This window comes from Saimiri boliviensis, chromosome 18 (genome assembly GCF_048565385.1).
Source record: "Saimiri boliviensis isolate mSaiBol1 chromosome 18, mSaiBol1.pri, whole genome shotgun sequence".
Classification (NCBI taxonomy): domain Eukaryota; kingdom Metazoa; phylum Chordata; class Mammalia; order Primates; family Cebidae; genus Saimiri; species Saimiri boliviensis.
In genome coordinates, this window is record NC_133466.1 from 12,675,820 (window position 1) to 12,701,506 (window position 25,687).

Here is a 25,687-nt window from a genome sequence, read left to right on the forward strand (position 1 = left end):
GACTAAGAAATATTTGATTGAGTGAAATTTGCCAATCACAGAAGGATAAATACTGTATGAATCCACTTATATGAGATCCCTGGAGTAATTAAGTTCATAGAGACAGAAGCCAGGGGCTGGGTAGAGGGGGAACCGGGGAGTTGTTTAATGGATATAGAGTTTCACTCTTGCAAGATGAAAAATTTCTGGAGATGGGTTACACAACAATGTAAACATACTTGGCACTACTGAATGGTACATTTAAAAATGGTTAGGACAGGAAATTTTATGTTACATTCCTGTATTTTCCTGTTATTTTTCTCAACATTTATAAAATAAATTAGAAAAAAAAAATTGGTTTTAGAGAGATTTAAAAAACATTTTTTTCTGCAAAGAAAGCTATATGTTGGCCAATTCTTCAAGAAGCTAGTCAGATACCACAAGCTCTGGCACTAGTTGGGAAATAATCCATTTTTCTTCATAGTCTCACATCTTTTAACGGAAACTCCATGCCAGGCTGGGCATGGTGGCTCACACCTGTAATCCTAGCACTTTGGGAGGCCGAGGCAGGTGGATCACTTGAGGCCAGGAGTCCAAGAGCAGCCTGGACAATATAGGGAGACCCTGTCTCTACAGATAATTGGGAAATTGATTGGGTGTGGTGGTACACGCCAGTGGTCCCAACTACTCAGGAGGCTGAGGCCCAAGCATCGCTTGAACCGGAAAGTGGAGGTTGCAGTGAGCCGAGATGACACCATTGCACTCCAGCCTGGGTAACAAAGCAAGATTCTGTCTCGAATTAAAAAAAAGTTTTAAAAGGAAACTCTGTTCTGCTAATTATGATATTCTAGTTGATGTTCAGATTCCCTGTGACTGTCTCCACGTCCCTCCCTGCAGCGTGAGGTTTTGAGGGCAGTGGCTCTACGTCTCGAAGAGCTGCAGTCTGTGCTGTCGGCTGCCTTACCTCAGGCTGTCTTCTCTCTTGCTTGACACAGCCCTAGTTTTGCTCAGTGAGTCTCCTTCTCCACTCATCCGTGTTGGCACCAGTCTGAAGATTAAGCCAGTACCAGAGAAAGACAGAGTCAAAGGACCCACAGAGGCAGAGCCAGATGTAGGCCACCCTCACTTTAGATGTCCCGCCATGTGAAATACAAAGTGACCTCAACACGCCAGCCAAAACCACCTTAACTGATACCAGTATCTTGCAGGTAGAAGACCTTCTGAAATTTGCCAGATTGAATTCAAGTAGGAAGACGGGGCTGGTTCACTGTGCCCAGAGACTCAGCAGGCAGTGTGACAACTGTCCCCTGTGCTAAGCAACATCACATAGGAAACGGTATTGTCCAAGGAGAAAGGTAACGGTGTTTTGGGGTTTTTGTTTGCTTGCTGAATTTTTTAAAGGACTTTTTAAGGGCTGCTTTTCCCAGGAAACATTTAAGATGTTTTTCCATTTACAAAGTTTTATTTAGCTTTACCTTTTTCCAAACCTGTGTCTTAGAAGAGCAAGATTCAGGAATAGGCGGTAGCAGCGTCTGAAGCTTCTTGAGCACTTGCTCATGCTGGTCTGCTCAGTTCATCCTCGCCATAGCCCTTGGGTGATACTACTTTCGTTCTCCCTTTACAAACAAAGAAATAGAGGCACAAAAAGTTGAATTTGCTTGTCCAAGGCCACATAGCTAATACACCCAGGGCTGGGACTGGAACCTGAACAGTCAGCTCCTACCATTATACTCTGCAGCCACGCTCTGGTGAGGCGCATTGCAGCATTGTGCAGTATAATAACTGCAGTGCACGTTCTATATAGAAAAGTCTTCTTGAAACCATTACAATCTCCTTAAGACTTAAATCACGTTAACCTGCTACTCAGTGCCCTTCAGTGGATTCCAATGGGTGTCCTAGATGATATCAAAGCGATTATATCCACAGCCTCTTCCCCGTGTTATTTCCAGCCCTGCCCCCCTCCTACTGGCCTTCTCAGCTCTTCTAAGACATTCTGCCTTTTCCATCCCAGAGCCTTTGCATGTGCTTCTCCACCTGCTCCAACACGCACACACCACACACGCACAAACACATACACATATATACACACACGCACACATGCACACACACGCACACATATGCACACACACATATGCACACACACGCACACACATGCACACGTGCACTCACATCCACGCACGCACTCACATCCACACACACACATATGTACACACACACACATGCACATGCGTACATATGCACACACATGCACGCACACCAATATACATGCACATGCGTGCATGCACACATGCACGTACATGCACACACACACACATGCACACACGCATCCATGCACAAGGCACACACGCACATACCATACACTCCTTGGTTCTTGATAACTTCTACTTATCCTTCAAGTCTCATTTTAATGTTTTATTTCTTCAGAGAGGTCTTTGCTGACCAGTCTAAATCAGTCCCCCGTTAGACCCTCTCGTCGCCATCTTTGCCATAGCATTTATCAGAATTTTTCATTTCGTTGGTCTGTGTGGTTATGTGCTTTGTCTCTGCCCTTCCCAAGGAGAGGATCAGCTGCAGGTGTGTGTTCTCCTGCCTGTATTGTCACTACTGTATCCTGAGTGACAGGCACATTGTAACAAATAGCAGAGAAATTGTCAGGGAATGGGAGAAGCAACGTTGAATGGAAAAGAAAACATTGGAGGGAAGGAAGGGAGGTGAAACTGGCAGAGCATTGGAAGGAAGGTACTGTAAGGCTCGCAGGAGTCACCACGCTTTTCATCACAGCATCATTCCCTACTCCAACAAGCAAGACTCGCTGATGGAACAATAACTAGCTTGTCTCTTTGCTTCCTTCTTCTTTCTTTCTATACCTTTCTCCTATTTCTTTATTCCTTTCTTATTTTTGTTTATTTATTTTTTTATTTATTTTTGAGACAAAGTCTCACTCTGTCACCAGGCTGGAGTGCAGTGGTGCAATCTTGGCTCACTGCAGCCTCCGCCACCTGGGTCAAATTGATTCTGCTGCCTCAGCCTCCCGAGTACTGAGGACTAGGTGTGTGCCAACACGCCCAGCTAATTTTTGTGTTTTCAGTAGAGAATGGATTTCAACATGTTGGCCAAGATGGTCTCCATCTCCTGACCTTGTGATCCACTGGCCTTGGCCTCCCAAAGCGTGGGGATTACAGGTGTGAGCCACCACACCTGGCCTTTGTTTGTTTGTTTTGTTTTGTTTTTTCGAGGCAGAGTCTCGCTTTGTTGCCCAGCCTGGAGTGCGGTGGTACGATCTCAGCTCCCTGCAGCCCCCACCTCCTGGGTTCCAGTAATTCTCTTACCTCAGCCTCCTGAGTTGCTGGGATTACAGGTGGATGCCACCACACCCAGCTAATTTTTGTATTTTTAGTAGAGACAGGGTTTTGCCATGTTAGCCAGGCTAGTCTTGAACTCCTGACCTCAGATGATCCGTCCGGCTTAGCCTCCCAAAGTGCTAGGATTACAGGCATGATACTGTGCCCAACTTATAGGTGTGACCACTGCATCTGGCTATTCCTTTTTTAATTTCTATAAAACAAGAGTAAATGATGAAATAAAACTGGCAATTAAAAATTAAATTATCCTTAAATTTTAAGGTAAAATATGTGCTAGGCCAACAAAATACTTTTATCCTTGTTTGATGGAGAGCCACGGGCTCTCTCTTCACTCATTCTCTTCCTCTTTGCAAAGATGTATCTGTTTGTATCATGTGCATGAGCCTTCACAATTGCCTCTACCTTTCAGTACAGTAACACCAACCAAGCTACTTTGCTAGAATTGAGCATATAACTTTTAGAAAATCCACTAGGCAAATTGGTGGATTGTTCACTTATAGGATTAAGTGGCTGTCAAGAAATCAGCATGAGGTCAAGAGAGTTACAACTCAAATACTTTCTTTTAAATAAATTAAGAGACAGCTAGTGAGAAAAATATGATGACTTAAAAATACCCAAGCAACCAGAAAACCATTAAAGTTGAGAATCACCAAAATATAATCTGGTCTAGCTATAGAAATTCTAGCTCTTTAAGCCATTTTGAAAGAGACAACATAAATTCATTTTGGAACATATCTAACTACTCAGGAAATGTGTTTATCATCAGCAAACTGTCTTAAAATTTATTTTGTAAAGCATTCCATTGGTAATTATAACTAAGATGATATTGACTAACAAAATTCTAGCTATACCACTGAGGCCGTATATTCAAGTTTCCCCAGACTGGAAAGCACAACACGCTTTAAATCTGGAACAACTAGTAAATGTCCTATGTCTTTTTTGTTCGACAAGCTTTCAAATTCATTTCATTCCTGGGGCCCATCAGTTAATCACTTGATGTGGTAGTGAGACTGATGAAAGGAAGGAAGAAGGGAAGGAAGAGAAGGAGCAACAAAGAGAGAGGGAAGCTATGCATCTAAATTAATAGGATCCTTCAGCAGTGCTTCCTCGAGATGATACATTTAGTCTTCAGTGCCGCCCATTACTTAAATGGTTTGGGGAAGTTTCCACTTGGAACTGCCTTTTCCATAGTTGTTCTGCCTTGTAGCAGGTGCACAGATTAGACCATCCCTTACCTGTGTATCACACACCATGAAAGTTTAGGGCCTGAAGGGATTTTAGGGTTTAGCAAGTGTTGATTTTATGGATAAGGAAACTGCAATTCAGATAATTAATTTACGACACTTAGCAAACTCATAGAAGTGAGAAAAGGGACCCACTTCTTCGTTAAACTATTCAAAGTTATTCTATTCTTTTTTTCTGCATCCAAGTAGATCAGCTGTTGTCATTCTTTCTTATTAGATTCTCTCATTCATTTATTCCACAAGTATTTACTCAGTGCCTAGAAAGTGACAGCTACTGTTGAGATGGCAGTGTACAAAACAGACAAAATTCTCTACCCTCATGGAGCCCATGTCCAGGGATTCAGTGTGATTTAAATTCCTGAATCTATTTTCCATTCAGAGGTTGTTGTTTTAACAATTGTCAGGGACCACTTAATTAAAATCAAAAGCGTTGAGCAAATCACTTACAGGATTAAGTGGCCATCGAGAAATTATGTCCTACTGACATAATTTGATGAGTGTGGAAATTACAAATATGAGTCCACTCTTTTGATCACAAAGGGAAGTGGAAGCAGTGTCCATTCAATTTTTAAAGAGAGAAATTAAACCTCATGAAAAAATAATGTCCCAACATAACATCCAGATTCGTCAGCCACCACTCCTGAAACAGAGGGCAAGACTTAGAAGTAAGACAAAAGACAAACTAAAAGCATTTTTACAGACTTTACATACAGGATAAGAAAACATTAAACTCTTGGCAAACATCCTAGCAGCTTGCAAAACAAAACTACTCCCTGCCTGTAAGTGTTTAGCCCACAGCTGTTGGAAATGAAGAACGTCAAAATACGCAAATGTATTACAGAACTCTCCACCCCAAATCCACAGAATATACATTCTTCTCAGCACCACATCACACCTACTCTAAAATTGACCACATAATTGGCAATAAATCACTCCTCAGCAAATGCAAAAGAACAGAAATCATAACAAACAGTCTCTCAGACCACAGTGCAATCGAGTTAGAACTCAGAATGCAGAAACTAACTCAGAACCGCACAGCTTCATGGAAACTGAACAACTTGCTCTTGAATGTTGACTGGATAAACAATGAAATGAAGGCAGAAATAAAGATGTTCTTCGAAACCAATGAGAACGAAGACACAACATACCAGAATCTCTGGGACACATTTAAAGCAGTCTCTAGAGGAAAATATATAGCAATGAGTGCCCACATGAGAAGAAAGGAGAGATCTAAAATTGACACCCTATCATCAAAATTGAAAGAGCTAGAGGAGCAAGATCAAAAAAACTCAAAACCTAGCAGAAGACAGGAAATAACTAAGATCAGAGCAGAACTGAAGGAAATAGAGACACAAAAAACTCTTCAAAAAATCAATAAATCCAGGAGCTGGTTTTTTGAAAAGATCAACAAAATAGACAGACCACTAGCCAGATTAATAAAAAAGAAAAGAGAGAATAACCAAATTGATGCAATAAAAAACGATAAAGGGGATATCACCACAGATTCCACAGAAATCCAAACCATCATCAGAGATTATTACAAACAACTCTATGCACATAAACTACTAAACCTGGAAGAAATGGATAAATTCCTGGACACCTGCAACCTCCCAAGCCTAAACCTGGAAGAAGCCGAAACCCTGAATAGACCAATAACATGGTCTGAAGTCGAGGCAGCAATAAAGAGCCTACCACCCAAAAAAAGCCCAGGTCCAGATGGGTTCACAGCTGAATTCTACCAGACATACAAGGAGGAGCTGATACCATTCCTTCTGAAACTATTCCAGACAATCCAAAAAGAGGGAATCCTTCCCAAATCATTTTACGAGACAAACATCATCCTGATACCAAAACCCGGCAGAGACTCAACAAGAAAAGAAAATTTCAGGCCAATATCCATGATGAACATAGATGCAAAAATCTTCAATAAAATACTGGCAAACCGATTGCAACAGCATATCAAAAAGCTCATCCACCATGATCAAGTAGGATTCATCCCGGGGATGCAAGGCTGGTTCAACATACGCAAGTCCATAAACGTAATTCACCACATAAACAGAACCAAAGACAAAAACCACATGATTATCTCGATTGATGCAGAGAAGGCTTTTGACAAAATTCAACAACCCTTTATGCTAAAAACCCTCAATAAACTAGGTATTGACGGAACGTATCTCAAAACAATAAAAGCTATTTATGACAAACCAACAGCCAATATCATACTGAATGGGCAAAAACTGGAAGCATTCCCTTTGAAATCTGGCACTAGACAAGGATGCCCTCTCTCACCACTCCTATTCAATATAGTACTGGAAGTTCTAGCCAGAGCAATCAGGCAAGAAAAAGAAATAAAGGGTATCCAAATTGGAAAGGAGGAAATCAAATTGTCTCTATTTGCAGATGACATGATTGTATATCTGGAAGACCCCATCATCTCAGCCCAAAATCTCCTGAAACTGATAAACAACTTCAGCAAAGTCTCAGGATACAAAATCAACGTGCAAAAATCACAAGCATTCCTATACACCAGTAATACACTTCAAGAGAGCCAAATCAAGAACGAACTGCCATTCACAATTGCTACAAAGAGAATAAAGTACCTAGGAATACAACTAACAAGGAACGTAAAGGACCTCTTCAAGGAGAACTACAAGCCATTGCTCAACGAAATAAGAGAGGATACAAACAGATGGAGAAACATTCCATGTTCATGGTTAGGAAGAATCAACATCGTGAAAATGGCCATACTGCCCAAAGTAATTTACAGATTCAATGCTATTCCCATCAAGCTACCAATGACCTTCTTCACAGAACTGGAAAAAAACACCTTAAACTTCATATGGAACCAAAAGAGAGCCCGCATAGCCAAGTCAATTCTAAGCAAAAAGAACAAAGCGGGAGGCATCACACTACCGGACTTCAAACTATACTACAAGGCTACAGTAATCAAAACAGCATGGTACTGGTACCAAAACAGAGATATAGACCAATGGAACAGAACAGAGGCCTCACAGGAAATACAACATACCCACAACCATCTGATCTTCGACAAACCTGACAAAAACAAGCAATGGGGAAAGGACTCCCTGTTTAATAAATGGTGTTGGGAAAACTGGCTAGCCATGTGCAGAAAGCAGAAACAGGACCCCTTCCTGACACCTTACACCAAAATTAAAGACTTAAACATCAGACCTAATACCATAAAAACCTTAGAAGAAAATCTAGGCAAAACCATTCAGGACATAGGTGTAGGCAAGGACTTCATGACCAAAACGCCAAAAGCAATGGCAACAAAAGCCAATATAGACAAATGGGACCTAATCAAACTCCACAGCTTCTGCATGGCAAAAGAAACAGTCAGTAGAGTGAATCGGCAACCAACAGAATGGGAAAAAATTTTTGCAGTCTACCCATCTGACAAGGGGCTGATATCCAGAATTTACAAAGAACTAAAGCAGATCTACAAGAAAAAAACAAACAAGCCCATTCAAAAATGGGCAAAGGATATGAACAGATACTTTACAAAAGAAGACATACAGGAGGCCAACAAACATATGAAAAAATGCTCATCATCACTGGTCATCAGAGAAATGCAAATCAAAACCACATTGAGATACCATCTCACACCAGTTAGAATGGCGATCATTAAAAAATCGGGAAACAACAGATGCTGGAGAGGATGTGGAGAAATAGGAACACTTTTACACGTTGATGGGAATGTAAATTAATTCAACCATTGTGGAAGACAGTGTGGCGATTCCTCAAGGACCTAAAAATAGAAATCCCATTTGACCCAGCAATCCCATTACTGGGTATATATCCAAAGGATTATAAATCATTCTACTACAAGGACACGTGCACACGAATGTTCATTGCAGCACTGTTTACAATAGCAAAGACCTGGAACCAACCCAAATGCCCAACGATGATAGACTGGATAGGGAAAATGTGGTACATATACACCATGGAATATTATGCAGCCATCAAAAACGATGAGTTCACGTCCTTTATAGGGACATGGATGAACCTGGAAACCATCATTCTCAGCAAACTGACACAAGAGCAGAAAATCAGACACCGTATATTCTCGCTCATAGGCGGGTGTTGAACAATGAGAACACATGGACACAGGGAGGGGAGCACTACACACTGGGGTCTGTTGGGGGGAAATGGGGGAGGGGCGGGGGTGGGGAGGTGGGAAGAGATAGCATGGGGAGAAATGACAGATACAGGTGAGGGGACGGAAGGCAGCAAAGCACACTGCCATGTGTGTACCTATGCAACAATCTTGCATGTTCATCACATGTACCCCAAAACCTAAAATGCAATTAAAAAAAAAAGAAAAAAAAATACGCAAATGTAAGAATTCATGCATGTGCATCAAAGAAGCAAAGCTCCGGGGAAACTCCAGGGTTGAAGTCGGACTAGGATGGATCACTGGAGCACTGGAGAAGAGGCAGGAAAGGGAGGTCTGGACCATGCAGAAGACCAAGCCACAACCTCAGCTCTGGGCTGTATTTATCAGCGTCCTATACCATCATATGGGAAAATTATCTCCATCATTCATAAATGCATTTTAATAGCACACAAAGCCTGCTTCAGTTGCTCCATTTTCACATGGTGCCTCAGTTTACTCAGTAATGAAGTCATAAAAACATAGACAGGGCTCCCTTTTTGCTTTGTCTTTTTTTTTCTTTTAATCAAATCTTGTATTTACTGTACAAGCAAAAATAGTTAATTTTGAAAAGCAAACCAATCTTATTTATAAAGAAAAAGCATTGTGTACTTTTGAGAAGCCAATGTTCTGGCAGTTCATAAATCTCTTTATTTCTTGGTTTACGTAAAAACACCACATTCCAGCCATAAAAGAGAGGCACATTCATGAATGGGGCCAACCCTTGTGTGGCCTTATTAATGATGGTTATGAAGATGAAGTCATAACTTAGATTAATTATTTGTAATGTGTTTTATTTTTGAATTTTACAAAGTTGGTGGAATTTGACCATGTTGGTTTAATAATTTCAACCAACAACTACTAAAAATAATATAGAGTGAAACTGTACTATGCCTAGGGGTGAGAGGCATGTCCCTGGATTTGGTCCTTTCAGATATAGTGACACAGAAAGGCATCAAAACCAAAGAAAGCATGGAAAGATGATCCAGAAGGCAACTAGGTTAACCAACACATGAAATGCAAGAATAAACATGCTTCTCTTACATCACCACTTTATTCAAATAATTCAAGAGACTTTTGTAAGCATTAGGAAATTGGTCCCTAAAATAGCATGAGTTTCTTAGGTTAAAAAAAAAAGAAAGAAAGAAAGGGAGAAATTGGAAGATATATTGTAAATTGCTTTGATGGGAACCTATAGGACAAACTCTAGTTCCAAGACATAAGAGCTGCAGGCTACAAGAAGCTGAATTAGTACAAGTGATAGTGGCAGGAGGAAGCCAAATGCCTATGCAGACAGGGGCAGGTCTGGTTAAACCCCACCTCCAAGCTGAAGACAGTTTAAAGCCTAAAAGCCAAGCTACGAGTCAAATCCACAGACTGGATTGAGAACCTGTCTTCCTGTTTGGCATGCTTTTCTCTGACCAATCCCTACCTTTCGTCTATTTTACATATGTATCCTTTCCTAATTGGATTTCTGCACTGCTGTGCCCACCTTTGAGTGGTGCTTTTGCTTTAGTCTTTCTTTGCATACTCACAAAGAAATCAGCACACACTCCCCTATTCTGAGACCATAAAAGCCCTGGACTCAGCCACACTAGGAGAGAGAAACCACCTGACTGCAGAGGTGGGGGACCATCCCCTATGTCCCTCTTTGCTGATTCCATCAATCATATAATCAATAAAATTATTCTCCACCCATCTTCACCCTTCAATTGTCGGTGCATCCTCATTCTTCTTGGACACGGGACAAGAACTCAGAAACTGCCCAATGCAGGCAAGCTGTAACAAAAGCAGAGGTTGGGGCCAAAGTGAGGCCTAGGTTGGAGGGCATTGCTGGCCATGGAGGTCCTTGGTTGGCAAAGTGGCCCAGAAAAATCCTGTGTCATCTCTGGGGGCTCCCCTGGGATTTGTCAGAAGGGTAAATGAATGCAAATCTATGACTCATCACTTCTTTTTTCCCTAGGCTTCTTGTCCTCAGACTTTTTCTGCAGACAGATAAAGCATTTTCCCAAGATAGCACCCACTGTCAGCATGAAGCAGTTAAGATCAGTCACCATTCTTATCCTATTGGCAGTTAGATGTACCTCTTCAGAGGAGGACAAATGTCTAGGCAGATATGGATGGGTCTACGGTAAAACCTGACCTTCAAGCAAAAGACAGTTTAAAGCCTGAAAGCTAACCTATAAGTCAAACCCACAGACTGGATTGAGAACCTGTCTTCCCATTTGGTACACTTTCCTCTGATTGGTCCCCACCCTTCACTATTTTACATATACTTACCTTTTCCTAATTGGTTTTCTACATTGCTGTGTCCACCTTTGCATGATGCCTTTGCTTTAGCCTTTCTTTGCATACTCACAAACCAATCAGCACATACTCCCCTATTCTGAGCCCATAAAAGTCCCAGCCTCAGCCACACTGGGAGAGAGAAATCACCCAACTGCAGGGGTGAGGGACCACCCACTATGTTCCCTCTCTACTGAAAACTGTTCCCTCACTCGGTAAAATTCATCTTCACCCATCCTCACCCTTCAATTGTCAGTATATCCTTATTCTTCTTGAACGTGAGATAAGAGCTCAGAAACCACCAAACTCAGGTACAAGCTTTACCACACAGGCAGGCCAAGGGGACAGGGCACCTCCATTGGCAGGCCTAGGGTTAGGTGAGTCCTGGACAGGGGGGCATCGCTGGCCAGGGAAGTCCCTAGTTGGCAAAGTGGCCAAGAAAAATCCTGCATCACAAGTAAATATGGCCTCCCTGCCCCACTGCATTCCTGCCCCTGAAAAGCAGCTGACAGGATTAACATTATATGATAAATTTCCAGAGGAGAGTTTAACTACATATGTGAAAACATATATATCCTTTGACCTAACAATTCCTCTTTTAAGTCTTTATCTTAAAGAGCTAACCGGAGAAGTACACCAAAGGGACTTGTACAAGACACTGATTTCGCCTTCCTTTCTAACAAGAAAAAAATGGGCACTCCCCCACCCCGCAAAATGGCCCACCAAGGGATTAATTATATAATTAAAGAGTATCTATATGATGAACTCTGATGTGATCTTTAAAAAGGAACATGGGCCAGGTGTGGTGGCTCATGCCTGCAATCCCTGCACTTTGGGAGACTGAGGCAAGTGGATCATCTGAGGTCAGGAGTTCGAGACCAGCCTGGCCAACACGATGAAATCCCGTCTCTGCTAAAAATATAAAAAATTAGCTGGGCATGATGGCAAGTGCCTAAAATCCCAGCTACTCAGAAGGCTAAGGCAGGAGAATTACTTGAAGCCCGGAGGCAGAGGTTGTAGTGAGCAGAGATTGTGCAACTGCACTCCAGCCTGGGCATAAGAGCAAAACTTCATCTTAAAAAAAAAAAAAAAGGGAGAGAGAGAGAGAGAGAGAAATATGAAGATACAGAGTCAGTGAAATGAAAAAAAAAAACCTTCATGACATATTGTTGGTTAAAACAAGCTATAAAATGGTATGCGGAGGTGGGAGAGGATGGATGATGACAAATTAATTAATAGGCACAATATTGCTTATACACTAAAAGCCTTGATTTCACCACTACACAGTCTATCTATACAACAAAATTCCACTTGCATCCCATAATTTACACAAATACAATAAAACGGTATGCATGATGCGGTACCATTGTTACTAGACAAGATGTATAAATGCATAGACATCTGGAAAAGCAGTTTCCTGCTTATTGGCAGTGGTATCGCTCAGTGGTGAATTTAGGATGACTTTGACTTTGATCCTTGCTCTAGCCAGTGTTGCTTGAACATCCTACAAGAGAAGGTGCAGACTTCATCTGGTGCTGCGAAGAGGCCTCTAGGATGAAGGTGACAGAACTTCTTGAGAAGTCCTGGGGAGCCCCAGCATTGCGACCAGCAGAGGTCCCAGGGATGGGCTGACTGGAGGGTGGGCAGAAAGGCTTAAATGATGTGGAAGCGAAGAGAGAGCCCAAGCAGTCTTACAGCAAGAGAAAGGGCTGCGACGAAGCAGAATTTCCGGGTGATTAGGCTGAGTCCTCCGTGGGACTGCACGGGATTGCGTGTCCCATTATTATTCACGAAATTCTTGCCATCATGGAACTCAGTGGGCTGTTGGAACAGCCTGGCTAACTGGTTTGTGGGTTTTGTTCTGTGTGTGTGTGTGTGTGTGTGTGTGTGTGTGTGTCAGCTTGGGACCTGCTCGGGGAAAGCAAATACCAAACTAACTTTCTCAAAGAATGCCATAGTCATTGGAGGTGGGGGAGAAATTGTTCCACAGAACATGTGAAATCATCAAGGTCCACAGGTAGGCTGCAGACTATCTTGATTGGCAGTTGCATTCAATACAGTGAAATATGGTATGTTTTTCTTTCTTACAAAATGGTGAAAAAGAGGTAAAGGACGAGTCTCTTCACCTAACAGGAATCCAGCAGTGGAGAGTGAGTGTAGAATGTCCTGCAATGATTCCATTCAGTGTTGAGATCCTTATACACCAAAGATGTAACTACCAAAACGTATAGAAGCTCTAATCCTGCAAAAGTTTCTGGCGAAAGAGGGAGAATAAGAAACATTTATGGCCTAAGTATTAGTTTGCCTGGTTAAATATTCTCTATAGAGTAGGTGGAGCTAGCAGTAGAAATCAATAATATTCAAAGAATTTTTATAGTGTTGGTCCAGCACAGAAATATTATTCAGTACTTGAATAACGTATTTTGCATTACCTAAATTCAAAAAAGGATTATAAAAAATATATCCAAAACACTTATTTTTTTCCCATAAGACTCTGCTTGATAGAAATGCTTATTAAAAGGAAAATATCTTCAAAGTGATTGCTCAAAATGGCTCGAGTTCACATGCCTGGGAAAATGACATGCTAATATTCAGAGGACAGACTTTCCTACTTGATAATTTTAATGGTGGTCCCTTGAAAACTTCACACTATATCTGTACACTGTACCCAATCAAACATTGAACAGCCAAAAGAAATAAAAAACGAAACCATCATGCAAAACCAAGCTGCAACAAAGAGCCCTCAAACATGTGAGGCTATTTAAACATTTTAGAACATCTCAAAGTGAAATCAAGCCTCTCTGCTCAAATCTAGTAAGCAAATTTTTGATGTTACAACAAGGATTTTCTATCATGCACTTTGAGTTAATACAGAGATACAACTTAAGACAATAAGCATGACCAGCTTCTGTTTGGGATTCTTAAATCGTAAGAAATACAGCATGCTGGCTCTTTACTCTGTTTGAATTAACAGCAATGTACATATAGGATATTGTTAAGATCAAGTCATTCTGTGACCATTTGCTGCTTAAAATTTTTCCATTTAACAGAATCCATACATTGGTCATGTTTAAAATGAGACTTTTCTGTGACCAGGAAAAAAAAGGATTTGTGTAATCTTCAAAGTGTTTAATTTGTATTAAAGCTAAATCCAGAGGCTCTGAAACCTGAGGGGCTCTCGATGTGGATTTTTGTTCTGGTTCACACACCTTGAGACAAAGGCTCATAGTCAAGATGTGAAGGAAAAAGACGTTTTTTGTGTGTGTGTGAGATGCGGGGCAAATTTATTCCTGAGGCAGCCTGGAATGGGCTTCAGAAAATGGATAGAGTGTCTTCTTGAAGAAAGGGCCTCTAAGTAAACTCCGCTGCCATTCAAAAGATTTGCTCTGACACTTAAGAAGTGGTGCAGGAAGAAAGGAAAATCTGTTGTCAGGTTTGGGGTGTTTATCAGCTCCCCTCGAGACACTTGACCTAATGCTGCGGTCCCCCTAATCCGCTGATCTGCATGCGGTGGCCTCACGAGCCTCAGCCCACAACTGCCGGCAAAATTGCCTGGAACACTTATCCCAACACATTGATCCCTCAGTATATTGTGTGCTGCTCACCTACTCCCCCTCCTCCCCTCCCGCCCCCCTCTTGCGACTCCCCTGAAATTTAATTCTGCTCACAAATTGTGAAATAAGTTGTTTGGGCTGGATTTGTCGAGTGAATTGTCCCACTAATGAAACAGTCTGTTCATTATACAGTGGTAGGACAGAAGATTTAGCGCTCCCATACCCCGGGACCCAGGCAGGTTCACGTTTTTAGACTGACAGTTGACAAAGGAATGAATAGCTCTCTCCTGTCAAATCAGGCTTATAAACAGCTTGGCATACAAACAGTTACCGCTTGCATGCATGAGGATTTAGGGTCCCCGTCTGCTAATGCCCCAGATTTGTAAGTACAAATTGGTTAGTCTTCAAACTGTTTGCAAAAGGAATAAAATGACCAAAAATTAGTTTGTTTTAGGCTTTTCCCCTCCCCTCCCAGCTCCTGCAAGTGAAACATTAAAAAAAGAAAGAAAGAAAAGAATAAAATAGTGTGTAATGGTCTCATGGAATATTGTTGGGTTTTTACCTAAGACATCAAATTAAGCAGAACCACTGTTTGGCAGGAAACATTCTGTTCTGCTCGGACACCCTGCTTCTCAAAAAGCAGCTGAAAATCTAATGGAATTATTCAGATACGTGATTTTCAAAAATAGGGAGCAGAGGGGGAAGGAGAGAGATCAAAAAACATTGATTTCTATTCATTTTAGTACCTGTTGCTTAAAACAGGTTACAATAACTCCCGTCCTTTTGGCGGTACTGGTCGTTGGTCGTTTACAATGGGTCATTGAGATTTCTGAAAGTTTTTCGTACACAATTATATGTAAATTAGATCAAAACCATTTCAGTTTTTCTTGTTGGTTTGTCATTTGTGCGATTTAAGTAAACGAATGCAAAAATCACTGAGAGAGAATGCTCTATAGGAAAGAAAGATCATACTTCTACCATGAGATTTCTAGATGTGGTGATAATTTTTAGTCTGGGTTAGGTTAAATAACTCTTTGCTATATTATAACTGAAGCAGAGCGGTAGACAGGGACAGGAGTGATAGCATATATTTTTATTGATTTCTAGAGAACAAATGAAAAAAGGCAATAGACAAGAATTTTTTCAACCTCAAGCATGACCCAACGTATTTGAATTAAGAACTCTTTTCTTCTTTATAAAGTACATTCCCAGGGCAACCAAACTCCTTGTCAAACTAGGAGTTGCTCTTCTATTTCAGTGAGTTCATGATCACATCTTTCTACATATGCTAACAACAATTTTTAAAAAATCAGACCTTTTGGAAACTTTGCAAGTAGCAGTTATGAGTTAATTCAAGCATTCCTTAAAACCTTTTCTCCTATCAGTGTCTAAGTCTTGCAGGGGTAATTTGCAGCATTAAGGGTTCCAAACAATAAGTATAATCTTAATGCATAAGCGTACAAAGTCAATGACAGTCGGCTATTGGAAATCTGAATAAAGCAAAAGCATTAGACTGCTAGAGAGAATAAGTGGGACAGCCTTCGTCCCAGATATGATTGAATTGTTTTTTTATGACGTCGTCCAAGCCTATAGAATGTTCTGCACCTGTGAGTCCTTATGCCAAAATTGGTCATTTAAATCCGAGGATGGGAATGGGAGAGAAAGTTACAAACAACTCCGTAGCAAACAACACCAAGGCTGCACACAGAACAGACCCAAGTGGTCTCTCTCCGCTTCACATTTCTCCTTACTACTCCCAGAACTTTGCAAACATCTTCTCTAAAATTCATTCCTTTCCCATCAAACCTGAATTTTTTTTTTTTTGCTACATCATCACATTTTGGGCATTTCAAAGACAGAGGCCAGGAATGATGAAGAACTTCACCTTAAGAAAATTTATGTGTTTGGTGAGATCTTTTTGGAGAAATATGCTTAGAGAAATGGCATTTTCCTATGGATTTTACAGTGCAGTGATTCCTTTACAAGGGAAAGCCAAAGAAAATGCACGGGTTTCAGTAATCAGGTCATCTGTTTGGGCAGACTTCTCCATACAATCCATAAGATTATAAAGAACGCAGAGGGGAGTAAGACTAAAGCCGACCCAAGTTCCATGCAACAGTTGACGAGAAATGAATAAATACTTTGGGCTGCTTATTTTCTTACTCCTTATGAGAAAAAAAGGCTGCTGATGGAAAGCATTGTTTAACAGCACTCTATAGGCTAAAATACAAAGCTTTCCAGCTCTACAAAAGAGCTGAGGCTAAAGCAAGCAAGCAAGCTGCATCATTAGCGGGAAGGGACGGGCATGGTGCACAGGCCTCTGCGGAAGAGAATGCTGTTGACCTACATGGACAGATTTTCATGGTGGTAAAGCCTCAGCCTCCCAGTGACTATGGGCAGGTCCCTTAACCTCTTTGAGCTTCCCCACCCCATCTGTAAAATGGGGAGAACAGTATCTCATGCTATTATTGTAATGGATAATTCATGTGTCACACAATGCCTAGTCCAGCAATCAAATATATGTAAACATCTTCCTTACTAAAAAAATAAATAAATAGTGGCCAGGCAAGGTGGCTCATGCCTGTAATCCCAGAACTATGCGAGGCTGAGGCAGGTAATCCCTTGAGCCAATGAGTTCTAGATCACTCTGGGCAACATGGTAAAACCCCATCTCTACAAAAAAATAGAAAGAGTAACCAGGTGTGGTGGTAAGTGTCTGTAGTCCAAGCCACGTGGGAGGCTGAAGTGCGAGGATCAGCTGAGCCTGGGGAAGTTGAGACTGCAGTGAGCCCTGTTTGTCCCACTGCACTCCAGCCTGGGCGACCCTGTCTCAAAAAAATTAAAAAGGAATATGTGTATTTGTGTGTGTGTGTGTGTGTGTGTGTGTGTACATATATACATTTTTATGAGGTTTCTAAGCAATTGCAACTGACTGAAGCAGAAAAACATAGTGTTTTATGATGCATCTGAAATGCCCAGTTGAAAACAGAGGGTAATGGTTGTGGCTGAATGAGCTACCCAATCAGTAAACCTCAGGCTGGTGTTGCATCCCCCAGTGAGGCTTAATTCACCTAACATCAGGTCTGGATGTCAATCTCCCTCATCTTACAGATGAGGAAGCTGAGGTTCAGATTTACATAACATGGGGTTAAAACTCAGGCATCCAGATCACCAGTTTAGCAACATTCTTCCCCTTCAGCACATTCATTCTAAAGGAAATGCTGTAATTGCTGTAATGCTGTGACCTGGTTTATCTTTTGACACATATTCTTGTTTCATTTGTACAAAATGGGGCATTTGTGTGGGTTCAGTGAGTTTTCTGAACTGACATTAGTGAAGTACTTTTTGCCTTGTAGGCATGTTTATGAATCTATGTATTAAGATCTATTTTTAGAAGTTAATTACCAAATCTACCTTTCTTCCAGTTAAATGCCTAGGTAGTGGTTATTGTTGTTTTGTTACTTATGAAGTCAAATAAGCAGAAAAAAAATAACCTATTTGTTATTATAACATCAAAAATACATCTTTCAGCTGGGTGCGGCAGCTCATACCTGTAATCCCAGTACTTTTGGAGGCCAAGGCAAGTGGATCATGAGGTCAGGAGTTCAAGACCAGCCTGGCCAAGATGGTAAAACCCAATCTCTACTAAATATACAAAAATTAGCCAGGCTAATTACAGGTGGTGGTGTGCACCTGTAATCCCAGCTACTTGAGAGGCCGAGGCAGAAAACTGCTTGAACCCAGGAGGTTGCAGTGAGCTGAGATCACACCACTGCACTCCAGCCTGGGCAACAGAGCGAGACTCTGTCTCAAAAAAAAAAAATACATTTTTCACATTAAAAAATCTATTGATTTGAGAAAATTGCACATAAACCAGAAAATTGCACATAAAGCCCCAGGGTGAAATGAATGGTGAGCAGAAATGCCAATTACAACAGATGGGAAGAGAAGCATCCTGGCCTTACCTTACACAGGTTTTCCAGGATTCCCTAAGGCCCCCCAGAAACCTCTAGAAGATATTTGTTTTCTTTCCTTTCTGGGAAGGCTGCCAGAACCCCTTCATCCAGAGCACCCATTCGACATAAAGTACCAGAGAGGCCAAGACTGCTTCCACTACCAGGCAGCGCTCAGGTTAGGATAGTAGCCGCTCACGGCTTGGCTACACATTGCTTTGATTCAGCATTAGCGGCACCCCGGTGTGATAAAGACTATCTTTCAGAGGAAGGGATCCAGAAAGAGAAGTCTAAAGCTTCCGAGATGAATTTCATCATTTTACCCAGTACAAGCCCATGGCGGATCCATACAAGAGCAACCATTCTCTAACTAAAAATGGTTGCTCTAAGAACTATGTGAAAAGGAATGTAACGTAGAGGTTGGACAAAAAAAAAAAAAAAAAAAAAAGAGGCTGTGAAGTCAGGGGACATGGTTTTGAATTTTATTTTAGCTACTTATAAGCTGTATGAACTCAGTTCAGTTATTTAGTTTATTCACTTATTCAATTATTTAATTCTCCATCTAGAAGATGAAGGTAATAATAGTATCTCCCTCATGAGGCTGAGAGTAAAAATTAAATAAGCGAGCACATACAACACACACATACAGTACTTATGGCCCAGTCAATGCGGTTCATGAGTGTTAGCTGCTGTCACTGGATATTCACAAGATCCTCTAGCGAATGTTCCCTAGTGTTCAAAGTGTGGGCCTTGAACCAGAAGAAAGGACATCGACTTGTCAGCAATGCAGACTCCCAGGCCCCAACCCAGAACTGCTGAATCAGAATCTGCACATCCAGACAGTACTCCGATGATTCATGCACCCATGAAAGTTGGAAGAATGCTAGCTCAGAACACACCTCCAGACCTGTCCCTGGAGGCTTTGGCTGGGTGGTGTTGAAATGAATGCTGAAGTCTTCAGCTAGGATCTCCCATATGCTAGCACACTATCCAGTAGTGTGGGCTGCCAGGCTGGTTATTTAATGAGTTTTATGATACATTAAATCTTCCAGACCTCACGGCAATTTGACCATTAAAGAAATAACTTTTTTTAAGGTAGCCCAAAACAAGCTAACTCAAGCGAATAATGGGATTAGCACGGTGATATTGAAATCAGAGTCAGACCACGTGAGTCACTCTCCATCAATCACGGCTGCTGTCCTCACAGCTGATTGTGGCACATTGTTTCATCAAATTAAACACCAAAGGGATGTTGTAAAGGCAGCATATGGTCCTCTTTCAAAAGTAGTTAGCCTGGCATTGCAGAAGTGGCCTCATGGTGGCTCCCCTGAAAACTTCTAAATCAACATATTGAGGGTATTTGCTTTTGCGGAACAATGACTCATAAAAGTGGTTGCTTTTAATTGCAGGCTTGCCGCCGTTGTAGTCGGAAGCAAGGCCAGGATGTGAGATGGGAAGGAAAGTAGAGGGACTCATGATGAGAGGAAAGAAATTAACTGCCATCTTTTCCTGTTCTCCCATCCCAGAGGCAGTGATCACAGAGGAGAGACGCCTCCCACCTGGATGGATGCTGAGCTCTTAGAAATTGACTTTCCGGTGGATACAGAGACCTATAGTCCCAGAATTTTGGGAGGCTGAGGTGGAAGAATTGCTAGAGGCCAGGAGTTTGAGACTGCAATGAGCTTAAGACTAGCTTGGACAACATAGCGAGACCGTGTCTCTATAAAAATAATTTTAATAAAAAGTTTGCTGGGTATAAAGGCATGTACCTGTAGTCCTAGCTACTTGGAAAGCTGACATGAGAGGCTGAGTTCAGGAGTTCAAGATTGTACTACTTCAGCCTGGGTGACAAAGCAAGACCCTGACTCAAAAAAAGGCAAGGGAGAAAAGAAAAGAAAGGAATAGACTTTTCTCCCTCTCTATCAGGCAAAAGCAGACTGGGGATGGTTTTAGAATCAAGGCAAGAGTAATGACATGTGGCTAGAAGACCTGCTGAAGGGGAGAGGATGTTCTCAGGAGAGGCAGAGGACAGAGCTTCGTAGATGAGCCGGTGAAGGGCAGCTGCGTCAGCCTCCGGTGGCTCCGGTAGAACCCTGATCATTTATAATGCATCAGTTTAGATGACACTGGAAGGTGAGGCCAGCCCAAGTCTGACTTTCAAGAGAAAGTCATTAGGCAATATTAGGAGTGATGTATGTGGCTGACCTTTCCTCCATGAATGTGATGGATTAGCCAACGTGCTATTAATGAATAGCAAACCTCCCAGCGCCACTGTGAGCTCAGCATGGAAGGAATAATGTCACCTGAGCCGTATTCCTGTCTTCCAACTGCAACTCTTATCCCACCCTCCCTCAAAGTGCCCCCAAAATAGGGGGGCTTGACCAACCATGGTGCAGGGGTGGAGTTTGCCACGAGTCACCTCCCACCTTCTGGTTTGTGTGCGACCCTTTGTCATTTCTAACCACACAGTTGCTGCCACTTCTACAGAGCAGCCCTAAGTCCATACCCCCTTCTGTCTCTGCTCAGAGGTAAACACAATTAAGAGAGCTAAGGGGACATTTGAATTACAGCCTGAATAAAGATATTATTATTGGCTGGGTGCAGTGGCTCACGCCTGTAAATCCCAGCATTTTGGGAGGCCAAGGCAGAAGGATCACTTGAGCTCAGGAGTTCAAGATCACCCTGGGCAACGTGGTGAAACCCAGTCTCTACTAAAATAAAATTTAAAAAATTAGCTGGGCATTGTGGCAGGTGCCTGTAATGCCAGCTACTTGAGAGGCTGAGGCACAAGAATTGCTTGAACCCAGGAGGCAGAGGTTGCAGTGAGCTGAGATGGCACCACTGCCATCCAGCCTGGGCAACAGAGCAAGACTGTCTCAAAAATTAAAATTAAAATTAAAATTACATAAAAGATATTACTATCATTATTCAACAGCAAGATGTGACTTTCATTTTTCAAAATCTGCTGAAGGGGATAAAAATAAAAGTGAAAGTCTCATCAGCTGACCCCATTACCAACCTTCCCTTTCTGTCCAGGAGTAGCCACTGGTGCTGACATGTTTTCTACACTGAGAGGGATCTTAGATGGTGCCTGGTCAGCTTCCCACTGGATACAAGAATCTCAACAGCACTCATAATGGCCAGGCACAGTGGCTCACGCCACTTTGGGAGGCCAAGGTGGGCGGATCATAAGGTCAAGAGATCGAGACCATCCTGGCCAACGTGGTGAAGCCCCATCTTTACTAAAAATACAAAAATTAGCTGGGTGTGGTGGCATGTACCTGTAGTCCCAGCTACTTGGGAGACTGAGGCAGGAGAATCACTTGAACCCGGGAGGCGGAGGTTGTGGTGAGCCGAGGTGGAGCCACTGCACTCCAGCCTGATGACGGAGCAAGACTTTGTCTCAAAACAAACAAACAAACAAACAAACAAACAGCACTAAGAATGAACCAAGATGCCTTTGTAAAGTCATACTAGTGATAATACTTCACAAATAACGCAGCCTTTTACCTTGAGAGTTGGGAGATACTGGTTTTCACCCTAATTTATTAAACTCTGGTAGGATAATACAGTATCATAGGGGTGCTATTTTACCCTTCATAAAATAGACATGGGTTCTACCATGTCTAGGCTTCTGTAGAGGCCTCAGAAAACTTCCAGTGATGGTGAGTGGTGGAAGGCAGGCACATTACATGGCTGGAGTAGGAACAGGAGAGAGAGGGGGAAGGTGCTGTCCACGTCTTTTTATTTTTTTTATTTTTTTTTGGCAAAGTTTTGCTCTTGTATCCCAGGCCAGAGTGCGATGGTGCGATCTTGGCTCACTGCAACCTCCACCTCCCAGGTTCAAGCGATTCTTCTGCCTCAGCCTCCCAAATAGCTGGGATTATAAGAGCTCACCACCACACTCAGCTAACTTTTTTTGTATTTTTAACAGAGACAGGGTCTCACCATGTTGGCCAGGCTGGACTCAAACTCCTGACCTTAAGTGATCTACCCACCTCGGCCTTCCAAACTGCTGGGATTACAGGAGTGAGTCACCGTGCCCAGGCAGTGCTATGCACTTTTAAACAACCAGATCTCACCAGAACTCAATATTCTGAGGACAGCATCGAAGGGGTGATGTTAAACCACTTATGAGAATTCATGAGCACCCACGAGCCAATCACCTCCTACCAGGCCACACCTCCAGCATTGGGAACCTCCTTCCTACCAGTGGGCAAAAAGCAATACATCACTAGGTAGCCAGAACAATTCAACCCACGAGCAGCAATAGAAGTGACCTCAAAATTTCAAGTTAGTTTTCTTAACCAAACGAAAACTTTAAAACTTCAAATAGAGGAAGTGGTGTCAACAATTGCTAAGGTCATTATCTGCTGAAGAGATTACTAGTAAAAGGAAGATTTTATAAGAAGTGGAACTCATCTACTGGTCTGATTAAGAAAATTCACCATGGAAAGACTTCACCAGAGAAGTGAGAGAAGCATTTCACTCCTGCTTGAATAATAGGGCCATTTTAATGGAAAACATGTGTGCCACAGAGTAGAGAGTGAGTTCATCCAAGACAATGTCCTTAGCTGTGGCAGGACCAGGTGGTTTCTGGTACAGGATTCATGGGGATTGGCGACTGTATTAGTCTGTGCTCACATTGCTATAAAGAAATACCTGATCTGCAGCCAGTTAAGCTGACCAGGTTTCTTTCCTCATGGGGGCCCAGTGTGCAGTGGCTGCAAACAGCAGCTTCCTTGGTAGTGGAGGCAGCCTGTTTCTTGCATGGGTTGTGCTAAGGGACCTTGGAGACCAGCCTTTCGGATGTAGGTTCATGTCTCTGACATTGCACTGCCCCAATGTAGGCTCCAAACAGGTACATGAGGTGCCTGTGGAAGGCCCCAGGGCACCGTGGCCGGGGTTCACATGGCACCATGGTTATCATGTCCATCTGCCCCAAGCTGCAGAACAAGGAGCACACGATTGAGGCCCTGCACAGGGTCAAGTTCAAGTTCCCTGGCCACCAGAAGATTCACATCTCAAAGAAGTGGGGCTTTACTGAGTTTAATCCTTATGACTTTGAAGACATGGTGGCTGAGAAGTGGCTCATCCCAGATGGCTCTGGGGTCAAGTACATCCCCAGGCATGGCCCTCTGGACAAGTGGCGGGCCCTACACTCATGAGGGCTTCCACGGTGCTGCCCCCTCTTAATACTCACCAATAAATCCTATTTTCTATTAAAAAAAACAAAAACAAAAAACAAACAAACAACAACAAAAAAACACCCAAGACTGGATAATTTACAAAGAAATGAGTTTTGATTGGCTCACAGTTCCGCATGCTGTACAGGAAATGTGATGCTGGCATCTATCTGCTCAGTTTCTGCAGAGGCCTCAGGAAACTTCCAGTGATGGCGGGTGGTGGAAAGCAGGTGGATCACACTGCTGGAGTAGGAACAAGAGAGGGAGAAGGTGCTGCGCACGTTTAAACAACCAGATCCCACTAGAACTCACTCATTATCCTGAGGACAGCATCCTGGGGCTGGTGCTAAACCATTTATGAGAATTCATGAGCACCATGATCCAATCATGTCCCACCAGGCCACTCCTGCAGCAGTGGGGATTACAATTTGACATGAGATTGGATGCAGACACAGCTTTAAACCATATCAGTGATCATACGATCTTAACCACTGAGCTAAAATAATGGCTGCACGTAACCAAAGTAAATGACCTTAATAAACTTGTAACCCTGGCGTTTGGGCCACCTTGGGATCTGCTGTAGCTGAAGCCTACCAACCAACCAGCCTGCTGGAGGAAGGCGAGACTCAAAACACACACCTGTGGTGAGTTATTTTTTGGTATCAATTTAAAGCCCAAACACTGATGCAATTTGGTCCTCTTTAGGGCTGGGCTTCATCAGGCACTCTTCCTGTTAATTAGCTGAGCTATAAGATGTTGCTAATAGCTACCCATCTTGTAAACATGTTGAGCAGACCCTGCCCCTGAAGAGCCCACACTGTTAAGTGATATCTCAGCTGGGGCTGGCAGAGCCCGTCTTCCCACCAGGGAGCGGTCACAAGGTGTGCAGCCTCCGCTCAGCATCAAAACATCATGCTCTGAGAGCTTCTCATTTGGTTGTTGTTCCCCTAGAGGTGACCGCCTTTTGTAGTAATGATAATAATGATGAGAAGGAGACTAAAAAATGAAGAGGCGGAGGAGGAGTGGGAGAAGGAGCTTGCCTTTACATTCACTAGAGAGACTAGAGGTGGAGATTGCGGACATTCTGCTTTCTTCCCAAGGTAAACAGAGACATCAAGCCTTGCAGAGAAGAGCATCTCTGTGAGTGTTCCGTAGTCTGCTGAGATGGCTGATTGGCTGCTCTCTGGCTAGCTACCAAAACTAAAACCATAGCAATGGATGATCGAAGACAGTTTTGCAAAACAGCACTCAGATACGAAACTGCAAAGGCAGAAGAAGAAATGAATGAGGAGGTGGAGGGGCCACACGGCTGCAGCTGTGTTTGCTGACTTGATGTTTGAATTCTTTTGCAGGATTATGTCCAATTTTAGGTATTCAGAGGTATATCAGGGAAGCTGATGGCATAAACCAAATGCAGAAGGATTCTGGAGTTAGGGTGGGCAACCATCCTGGTTTTCCCTGACACTCCCCGTTTTAGTACTGAAAGTCCCTGTCCAGGGAAACCCAAGTCTCAGGCAAGTCAAGATGGTTGGCAACGCTGCCTAGAGTCACAGAAGTGCATGGTTGTAAGAGACCCTGGACCCTCCCCCAATGTCTTCGTCTTTGGCCCAGGGAGGTCAAAGAGGCAGCGAAGCACAGCACTCAATGTCTTCTGAATAAATCATGCATAAATCTATTGTCTTGTGAGTAAAATCACCAGAGATCATTAAATGTAAACATGGTACGGGATAAGGGCTGGCCCCAGAGTGAGGTGATGTGGGATCGAGTCCAGGCTCTGCCACTCAATGGGGACCTTGGGTAGGGGAGCTCCCACCTGCCAGGTGCTATACACCAATTATTTCGTTAATCTGAATGATACTCCTGTTTAACAGATGGAAGAATGGGCTCAGAGAAATCAAGTAACTCGCCCAATATCAGAGTAAGAACTAGGATTCGAAGGTCAGTCACTC

At 42.6% G+C, this 25,687-nt stretch overlaps 1 long non-coding RNA gene and 1 other non-coding gene across 2 annotated transcripts in view; one reads left to right on the forward strand and one right to left on the reverse strand.

Moving 5' to 3' along the window:
- Positions 1–675: 675 nt before the first annotated feature.
- Positions 676–25,687, reverse strand: part of LOC141582023 (uncharacterized) — a 34,482-nt gene continuing 9,470 nt past the window's right edge. The window contains exons 2-3 of the long non-coding RNA XR_012514860.1: positions 1,455–1,595; positions 676–1,027 (exon numbers count right to left, since the gene is read on the reverse strand). This is a non-coding gene — a long non-coding RNA (uncharacterized LOC141582023). The remainder of the gene's footprint in view (positions 1,028–1,454; positions 1,596–25,687) is intronic.
- LOC120368511 (small nucleolar RNA SNORA70) lies at positions 23,220–23,354 on the forward strand. The gene has a single exon (XR_005582616.1). It is a non-coding gene; the product is annotated as a small nucleolar RNA SNORA70 (small nucleolar RNA).